We start from the raw sequence: 8,854 nt of genomic DNA, 5'->3' as shown, positions 1-8,854 counted from the left end.
TAAATAAAGTTTAAAAAAATCCCTCGGTACAGAAATTGAGCCACATACACTTTTAACTGCGAATTTGCTATAAAAATACATTTTTTTTTTTATATTTTTACCCTTCTGTCACATCTAATATATATAATATTATATATATTAGATGTGACAGAAGGGTAAAAATATAAAAAAAAAAATGTATTTTTATAGCAAATTCGCAGTTAAAAGTGTATGTGGCTCAATTTCTGTACCGAGGGATTTTTTTAAACTTTATTTATATCACAGGGGGTATTGTTACTTTAATTTTCATAGGAGTTTCTTTTAAACATTTCTATTATCATAAGAGGGGTCTCTGAATTTTTTCCTTAATTTAACTATTGACAACAAAATTTTAGGATATATTATCATTTAAAAATCCAAATAACTTGATTATATATTCTGTCCTGAACTAAAATTCATATTAAATTTGAGCCTGATAAGAAATACAACATTCTTCTTTTTATTTTCATTGGCTAATTGGCTCAAGACAAATTTAAATATGGTCGATTAAGGAATGATCCACAAAAAGTATAACAGATATCCTATTAGTTTTAATTCTTGTCTAACAATAAGGCATTTTGTTAACATCAATTAAGTTTTTATGTAATTTTTATGATGAATTGATTAAAATGTCTTTTTAAATTGTAAATTATTATTTTAAATTATTTGATGGATGAAGTGGACAATTCTTTTACCAGTATTCAAAATTTTCCATCCACTTCTACATAATTTTCTTTATAGTTTTCATTTTTTTAAAATAAGAATAAAAAACAAACACAACAAGGACAAAATTGCCAATTATTCGACCTTCATTCAAAGACTATATAATTTTATCAAATATTAATGGATATTAGTAATTTCTTAAATAATTAATAAGGAGGTATCTGTAATTATGTCTCAAGTGAACTTGTTGTAATTAACCCTATTTTTAATGATGAACTGATTATATATATATTTTTGAAGTCATGTACTTTTATTAATACTTAAAACTTGTTCATTTAATTAAGGGTTAATTACATTTAGGCCCCTTCTGAAAATATAAAACTACACTTTTCCCAAAAGAGTTTTAAATTACGCTTACACCATTTTCAAAAATGCTCTATTTATATTGTACCAATTTTCGTTAGGGTTTGGACAAAAGAAACTGACTTTAGTACAATTTCTTTTTTTTTAATTCTCCCCCTTGTTTAACATTCCCATATATTTTGTGCTTAAAGGATAAATGTAACATATATATGTGTGTTGTAAGGTATACATTATTATATTTTTCCTCTTATAAGTACAAATTATTAAATAAGAATGTTAAATAAGGGGAAAACCTAGAAATTTATATTATTATTTTACCAACATCAGTATTTTTTGTCCAAACCCTAACGAAAATGAGTTGAGTGCAAAGAGAATTTTTTTTAGGGGATGTAAGTATAATTTTAGAACTTCTTTTGGGGAAAGTGTTGTTTCATATTTTCACAGGGGATTTAAATGTAATTAATCCTTAATCAAAAGATAACTATAGGGTTAATTACAATGGCCTCCCCTGAGATTTGGCATACTTACAAATACCCCCTCGTTGTACCCCCTGATTTTAACGAATGTCTAATAATTAACCCAATCCATTAGGTTTTTATTTATTTTTTGTGGTAAACTAACCAAAATGCCATTTGGGATTAAAAATTATAATTTTATTTATTTTTTCAAAATTTTTTAATTTTTCTATGGACTAAGTAATTTTTTTTACAATTTTTAAAATTTTCCATCCACCACGTTTATTTTTTTAATAATGTTTTAATTTTTTTAAAAAATAAAAAAATATTGTAAGGGCAAAGTTGACAATTTCATACCTCCATCCAAGGATTACTAAATTAATTAAATATTAGGGAGGTATTTATAATTTTCAAACAATAAGGGGGTATGTGTAATTATGTCAAACATCGGGGGAGGTCATTTTAATTTACCCGATAATTATATTTACACTCCATGATCTATGATTTATTTATACAAATCATTCTTGTCTTTTGCATAATTACAAAAATCATCCCTGACAGTAAAAAAGAAGGTGTAGTTTATGTAATGATATTGGATTTTTTAGAGGTGTATGTATAATTTTCTAAAAATCAGGGGTGTTTTGTGTAAAATTATATCGACGTTTCAAGTGAACATATATATAAATTTTTAAAAAGTAGGGATAATTTATATAAATAAATCATAAGTCAAAAGATGTAAGTGTAAGTATCTCTTTTAATAATCTTAATGTTGTTTATTATTCTTTATTGTATGGCATCAAATATTGCATATTTTGATTATGTATAAAAATCTATACCATATATTAAGAAAGAGCACATTTTTGCATCTCTCCCTTTTTTGGTATTTTTTTATGTTTAATTTATCTTTCTAAATTTCCATCTGACTTCCCACCCCATTTTTATTTGATAGTTATTTTCTTATTTTTTTTTAATTTCCTTTCATTTTTTTTTGTCACCATTTCTTAAAAATTATAATTAATTTATTATTTTATATATACTTTATTAAATAATAAATATTTTTTTAAATAGTATTTATAAAAGTCGGATACATGTAGAATAGATCGCTAATTACTAATGCATATTACAGTCATATCGATATCTGGACCCACCAGGACCTAAGAGGTAGGTTTTCACTACTTTTGAGTACCTTTAAGATTCCGAGACATAACTTCATACTGTGGCTCGCCATCTTGAAGAAACTTTCCACGGTTGATAAACCATGTTTCTCTTACCTGGATACATGTGTCTTATGTATTGATAGAGAGGCTGAAACCCACAATCATTTATTTTTCAGATGTAGTTACTCTCGCAGGAGCTTACAAGCTATTAGACGATTTGTACGATTTGCCTGGCCTATCGCACTTGGCCACTCGATCTTGCTTGCGCAACAGTAAATGGAGGGGAAAACATGTCATTAACATGGCATATTGGGCACTATTGGCTTCTTTTGTGTATCATATCTGGTGAGAGCGCAACTTAAGGCGATTTGAGCATTTCAAGCGCACAACCAACACAGTTGCCTTGATTATTTTGGAGGATGTTCGTCAGAGGATTCTTAGTGTTGATTTATCTCATTCTGTTAGCTCAGGCGCACTATACAGATTATGGCGTATCCCTTGGCCTGTCGAGGGAGAAATCATACATCAATGACTATTGTATTGTACGTCTGTACTTTTACTTAATAAAATTTATATTTACCTAAAAAAAATCATATCAACATCGCATCGTATCTAAATTTTTTGTGTCGGAGTTTGCGATCCTATCCATAACCGAAAGGTCATAGTCAATCCACGTTAAACATGGTGGCACTTTGTAATTTGTTCGGTTGTTCCTGTACGGCTATTTATAGCCATTTGAAGTCAAGTTCTCCTCTTCAACGGTCTACCAAGGAGAAAATATGACGACTAAGAGTTGATTTGTGCAACGAACGAAAATACATGGCAATTTCGAAATTATTTAGTTTCATTCGAAATAATTTTGTTTTATTCTTAATATTTCTATGAAATCTTTGCATTTTCTAGAAAAAAAAAATATTTGTTTCTAATTTACTAACAAAATATGTATTCCATATTTTCAGTTAAAAATATAAATTATTGATGTCACGGATGAATAATTTATTTAATGATAACGGATCTAATATTACGATAAATTTAGTAATGTTATATGTAAACAAGACATTTTATAACACATATATAGTTAAAAATTTAAATACTGTATTATTATTTAGTTTTAATAGCAACTACATCAAATAACAACTCTAAAAATATAATCATATAACATAAAAATAAATTATTTTGAATTTCATAAACAATACAAAATTAAAATAGATGTGTTTGAACTATAAAAAAAATAAACTTTTAAATGTTATTTTTATGATTATTTTTATATATTGCTTTAATTTTTCTATAATGTTTTCGGAACGTTTTCATTTTTTTTTTAATATTTACTAACTCAAAATATGTGTTAGAAACGAAACTTTAATCCATGAGAGCTGCAGAAGAAACTAAACTTGGCGAAGCAAGAAATAAGGTCATCGATGATGGTAGATTGAAAGATTTGAAAGTGAAAAAAGTATCTCTTTCAGGTTATCGATAGATCATTGGGGACTTCTGGAAGCAAACACTCACAAGCGACGATCGCTGCCCACACCCCTCCCCTCTTTTAATATTATTAGTCATAGCGAGTTGTGTCACGTTGTTCCTGTGTGCATATGATAAATAATATAGTATATTTAAAAAGATATTATAAATAAAAATAGTATATATAAACCAACACATTATATTTTTTTAAAAAAAAATAAAAGAATGAAAGAGATAAAGAAAAAACGACTATAGAGTATTGTCGGCACAATTAAAAAATTATGTAATAGTGTTAAATCTTGTTTACTAACTTTTTGCAAGTTATATATGTTATGATATTAAATATATTGTCAGCCTTCAATAATTATTTTTCTCAAAATATTGCACTGAACTTTTTATTTATGGAGATCTTGATTCAATTTTGCAATGAACACTGAAATCAATCATTTGCTAGTTACTAGAAGCTAGAGGTCAAAAAATATTTATTTAGAAAATATTATATTTATATAATTTCAAAAAAATATTAAAGAAAATGCATGTATAATCATAATTATAGTAATATCTTTCATCAATTGCATGATATTATTGAAAATAAAATATGATTGATTATAAAAGATTAAAATAATAAAATCAATTTGGGACCCATTAGGACCCATGTTGAACATATCATAAAATTAAATTAAGGATAAGTTACAATAATCTTTTTTAAAATTTTATATAATTACAAATATGCTGTTGTTGTTTAAAACTTTATAAAAACCCTCTAGTTTTAACGGTCGTTTAACAATTAGCCAAATTCATTAGTTTTCATCCATTTTTGTGTGGTGAACTGATCAAAATGCCATTGTTGACTGTAAATTCAATTTTATTTATCTTTAAGTTTTTTTAATTTTTTTATGGACTAAAGAATAACTTTCTTTTTTTACAATTTTATAAAGTTTTTCATCCACTTCGTCCGACTTTTTTACATTTTTTTATGATTTTTTTTTAAAAAAATACAATAAGAAAAAAATTGACAATCTCATACCTCCATTTAAAAATTGCATAATTTCATTTAACATTAAGATGATATCGATAACTTTTTAAATAATAAAAATATATTTATAATTATATCAAATTTTAAGAGGAATCATCGCCATTTAACTTGAATTAAAGTATACACAATCTACAATGGAACCAAATTAAAAGTCACCAATCTCCAAATATGGGCAGGTGAACCAGAAGAGGATTCCATCCAGGGCAAAGTCATAGAGGGCATTTTTCTAGATTTTATTAAAATATCATATAATTTCGTAAATTTTATAAAATATTTTAAGAATTTATATAATATTAAATATTATTTTAATAATAAAATTTTAAAGTATTTAAAAAAAGTAAAATAATAAAATTTCTAAAATATTAGTGGTAGTAATTTTATAACTATCATGATTAAAATTGGGGGATTCTGTTAAAATTTTAAATATACCAAACATCTTAATTTTTGATCTTATAAACGTTGAAGTACCTTTCCAATCTCTTATAACAAGTATTTTAAAAAATGGATAAATTACACTTTTGGTTTCTGTACTTTGATCAAAATTGATTTTGGTCCCTAAACTTTTCGAGACACGAATTTGGTTCCTAATCTTTACACATTATTTTGATTTTGGTCCGATCATTAAAATCAGGATTCAAGATGTTAAGAATGAGGGAACCAGATGGACCAGAATCGTAACAATGGGTAAAAATTATGATCAAAATCGTGCCTTAATCATAAAGATTGTAGTAATTTATAAAGATTAATTAGGGATCAAAACAGTGTCTCGGACAATTTAGGGACCATAATCAATTTTGACCCAAAGTATAGGGACTACAAGTATAATGTACCCTAAAAAAACACTAGTAGAAAGCACAGTTATTTACTATGGTCAAAAAAAAAAAAAAAAAAAACAATCATGGCAAATACAAATTGACCACGATTCGAAAAGGGCTATTAGCCGTTGTTTGTGTAAATGGGCCAAAACATTAACCATGGTTAAAACCACAGTGAATATCTTGACCCATAGCTAAAAATCATTGCAAATATTAATTAATCATGGTAAAAATTTAAGTTTTCGCATTAATTTTACTTGATTATTATTAATAGTATTAATTTACCATGATTTATAAACCGTGATTATTTATAATGCAATAGAAAATGAAATATTTTTTTTTATATAGTGAAACTTATAAGCTCATAAAAAAGCCCTCTTATTGAAATGGACAGAACTTTTCACACATAAGCTAATTATCTTGTTAGTGACCAATTATCAATAAAAAGAAACCGAAAAATTTGGGTTAGGTCCCAACCAACTTTTGCATCATAGGCTTGGAGTAGCTCCACTACAAAAAAGAAATAGGAGGTCATTCCACTATATTTATAATAATAATAATAATAATTATTATTATTATTATACTTATAGTTTAATTAATTATATCCAAAGTAGATCACATTAATTAGATTATTATTATAATTTGATTAATTATTTTCTTGGGATTGTGTATGATTGACTTTGATTCCACTATACTCCATTTCATATAATTATTTTTTTTTATTACATTATATACTAGTTAGTATCCCGTGTCGAGGTACGGATCAATTATGTTTTAAAAAAAATAATAAATAATTCAAATTCTATAATATGAAAATGAGTAATTGAAAAATAATCTAAAACTTCATATGATCAATAAAAATTATTATAGATATAAAAATAAATGTGATATGGGCTAAATAAGTAAAAGCCCAGCCCAACAACATAATAACATGTGAATAAAAGGCTTGGGCTTAACGAGAAATGGACAAAGGCCCATGGAAGCCCATCAGCAACCATAAGGTCCGGATGATCGACTCGTGGCAGGATTCGAGCGGTCCAAGTGTGTGCGTACGATCATTATTTATTTAAAGTAAGCAATTTTATAAACATTCGATCTTTTATTATTTTACTAGACTTCCATATTAGACCCGTTAGCTGAATTGCGCGTTTGAGTGTCCCAATTGGAATGAGCCCAGATCCATACCTTATTGTTTTAGGTTATTTCAGAACCTCAAAATATTAGAGGAAGATTGACCATGACCTCGATTCCATGACCACGATCAAAACGTGACCTACTTGATTACTATGTAACCTCAAATGATGCAATTGATAATTACTTTCCATTTGTTAGTATATTGAAAGACCAAAATGTCCACCATTTGAAAATAAAAAGACTAAACTACCCTGAAAATAATCTCACTCAACACACTATTATTGGATTTCTCACCTTGAACACACATTGAAATGACCAAAAACTCCATGTCTACCTAGTTAATGACTTGATTAATTAATTTGGTAATGATCATCTCTCTATGATACTGTAAGTGTTTCTGAGAGGTTGTTTGGCTAAGTGCCCAAGTTTATTTAGAAAAAAGATACCATACATCTTATAAAATACTTTTAAAATTTATAATATGTTAAATTTTATTCTAAAAATAAATAAAATTCTAAAGTATTTGTATAAAATAATTTTAAAATATAGGCATCAACGAAATTTATAAATAATTTAAAATAATTTATCGAAATTTTAAAAATACGTCCCAAATTCCTGTAGCTCCTAACATATTTTGTGCTTATAAGCTCATCTTTTAAGCATTTTATAAGCTTGTGAATATTTTAAAAGCTATTTGAAAGAACTTATCAATTCACTCAAATAATTTAATATTTTTAAGTATTTTTACTATTTTTACAGTAATCGAATCAAGTTCGCAAGTAAATCGAACCAAAAAAAATGTTCAAGTTCGATTTTTTATGTTTAACAGATCAAGTTCAGATGAATTATTAATCATCACTACGAATAAGGACACAGGAAAAAAAAATAAGATTAACGACACATAGGAAAAAAATTATTATTATTATTATGGTCTTTAAGTTGTTATTGTAGATATAGCATTAATAATTTATAATGATGCCTTTATGCATAATGACAAGATTAAAATTATTTTCATTTAATATACATTTTTAGTGATGATTTTAAATTTGCCACCTCATATTTTGTCACTAACACTATATTGTTGTAGTTACATAAATTTTAATCAGACAAGCAATTCTTTACAAAATTACAAGTACACCTTTAATGTTGCAATGCTAATTTATATCGGCCTATCTTGAGTGACAAAAACTCACACAAATACGTTCTGAGTTAAATTATATTGATGCCCTTTTTGAAGATCGACCATAATTACGTTAATTTTGATCAAATACTAATTTTTTTTATAATTTTATATTTTTTACTTATAAAAAAATCTTACTGGTTATGAACACTATCAATTTTAAATATATTTCTTGATTTATTTATTTTTGGTGATTAAAATGAGATGATATTCAGACAATTTTGTTTAATTAATATCACTAGAAAATTAACATAATGTTATATAATTCTTGTTATGATTTTTCTTAGGATTAAATGTAAATTACTCCTTGTGTTATACGATATGAGCAAATTACCCTCATGTGCGAAAAAAATAGCAAATTGTCCCCTTATATTTTTCATAATAAAGTAAATAAGCCCCTCATGCAATTTTCGTACCATTCACACGTTATTTTTAAATATTTTATTTTTAATTATAAAATTTACATCCTTATTAATAGCCATTGGATCTGTTTGAATCTATGGCGGCCGATTGGTGGGGGCGAAGGTGGGGGTCAGGCGGCGGGGATGATGGATTGGGGTGGGGAGGGGGGC

Source organism: Sesamum indicum, linkage group LG5 (genome assembly GCF_000512975.1).
Source record: "Sesamum indicum cultivar Zhongzhi No. 13 linkage group LG5, S_indicum_v1.0, whole genome shotgun sequence".
Taxonomy (NCBI): Eukaryota; Viridiplantae; Streptophyta; class Magnoliopsida; order Lamiales; family Pedaliaceae; genus Sesamum; species Sesamum indicum.
This window is presented reverse-complemented; position numbering follows the sequence as displayed.